This window comes from Palaemon carinicauda, chromosome 12, assembly GCF_036898095.1.
Source record: "Palaemon carinicauda isolate YSFRI2023 chromosome 12, ASM3689809v2, whole genome shotgun sequence".
NCBI lineage: Eukaryota > Metazoa > Arthropoda > Malacostraca > Decapoda > Palaemonidae > Palaemon > Palaemon carinicauda.
The window spans coordinates 54,314,393-54,316,892 of NC_090736.1; positions in this window are offsets into that span (position 1 = coordinate 54,314,393).

Genomic DNA, 2,500 nt, shown 5'->3' on the forward strand with positions numbered 1-2,500 from the left:
TTTGCCAGACATCTGCAGTTCCTGCGAAACATGGTTTTTATCACAATATCAAGACAATGGGATCCCCAGTGTTCCCAAGATTATGACGTCTGGCACTGGATTGTTTGGCAGCTGCTAAATGAAAGTTTGCCGAAATGGAAGAAATATGCCTTTACCAAAAGGCCTCAAGCCCATGGTCGACACCCTTACACATCGTCATGAAGAAAGATGGCTCCCTGCATCAGCGTGTCGATTGCAGGTGTTTAAACATGAAGACAGAACAAGATCACTATCACCTAAACATTGCCGACATGACCTCCTACTTGCACAAAATGAAGGTTTCCTCCATTCTTGACTTTCTGAAGGGGTGTTATCACGTGCCCATGAACCCGGAAGACATCCCCAAAATCACCATCACTACCTTCATCTGTTTTGACCTTTGTAATTCTAGGGCCACTTTTCAATACCTTATGGATGGCATCATAGTGGACTTCTCATTCTGTGTATGTTACGTGGATGATATTGTGCTAGACTGCCAACAACAGAACGGCCTTGTAGTGCGGTACGACAACTGCACCTTTGGTTTCAACTAAGTACCTTGATTAGGGCACCATATCACTCCTGAAGGAGTCCACCCCCTCCCTGAGAAGGTAGCAGCCTTTCAGAACTTCCCAACAGCCTCGATCATCAAAGCACTGCAAGAATCTTTGGGCATGATCAATTATTATCACTGTTTACTGCCAGCCACTGCCACCTCTCTTGCCCTATTCTACATCTCCTTCAAGGGCAAGCCAAAAGGCCTAAAGTGGGGTTCCCTTCAAGAAACAGCCTTCTGCAATGCAAAAAATGTCCTGTCAACCACTGCTGCTCTTACTTTTTCCGTGCCACAGGCCCCTCTCCTTCACTTCACTGATGCCAGCGATTTCGCCATTGGTGCAGTACTCGAGCAGGTGGTCAATGGCTTGCCCCTCATATTGGCCTTCTTCCGTAAAAAAAACTGTCCAAGGCAGAATCCAGGTACTCTATCTTCGACTGCGAATTACGGGTGGTGCATTTGGCTGTCCCTCACTTTCGCCACTTTTTAGAAGGTACGTCCTTCATCATTTGCACAGACCACATGCCTCTGGTGCACGCCTTCACTTGACAGTCCAACACCTAGTCTGGCTATCAATGCTGGCATCTCTCCGACATGGCTGAATACAATTACATCCTTCAACACATTCACGGGAAAATGTATCCCGTTACCGATGCCTTGTCAAGAAACGCATTGGCCGCCAATCACATATGATTAGATTACAACGCCTTGGCAGAAGCCCAACAAAAAGATCCAATTTACCAAGCATGTAGTAGATTCTGCACATCCCTCCAATGCGAAGATTTTGCCCTCGATAACTCCAACGCAACATTCCTACATCTGCTCCCATTCGCCGACAAGTGTTCGATTTCATTCATGGCTTTTCACATTCCTAGAGCCCATTTACTGCACGGTTACTGAAGACGAATTTAATTTTACACGACATTACTAAGGATGCTAAGGATGTGTCCTGTACTTCATGCCACACTTCGAAAGTACATCAACACACGGATTCAGGAGTGGGTGCCTCTCCTCAACCTCAGCATCGTTTTGACCACATTCACGTCGACGTAGTAGATCCCCTACCAATATCACAAGAACGTTTCATGTTTACCGTCATAAACCACTCCACTTGTTGGCCTGAAATCATTCTCATGGGAACGGCAACATCCATTCTCATGGAAACGGCAACATCCATTCTCATGGAAACGGCAACATCCTTTCTCATGGAAACGGCAACATCCACCTCATGTACATCTGCTTAATCTCAGGACGGATAGCGAGATTTGGTATCCCTTAGTATATTAGCTCTGACAGGGGTACCACGTTCACCTCTCAATTGTGAACCATCGCATCCTACTCCTAATCTCATCAACTCATGGTGAATTGTTTTTCTTAAAGCTCCTAATCACTTATCTCATATATCATATTGAGTATATAGAGATGTCAAAGATTTTTTTTTTTCATAAGTAATTTATGTTTTTATTACGTATCTTACATAGAGAGATAATGCCTCGATAAAGAGGCAAATCATCAGAATTGCTTTTGCGACCAGATTGGAATGTATATGGTATCTTTGAACTCAACGCAATCTGTTCTCGAGTAATTCATGGTATATTTCCGGGGTCTAGAATGCTTTGTGTTTCCAATCCCAATAAACCTTATTAATTCCCTACATCCATTATCACTGATTATTGCTTCCTCTAAATGAATCCTGCTGAATGAAAACCAATGGAGAAAGTATACGTATAAAGCAAAATCATGGATCTAAAGACGAAAGGATAACTTATTTATTTTCCTTATTATACTGATATTTCAACTTGATGCTGCTCTATGCCAGACCTGCTAAAGATTTCTAAATAAGGAAACGCCAGTTATAATCATATGTTACACTATTGCTTTAAACATTTCGTATTACAGGGAGTTCAAGATGAATTTGTCAGAGAG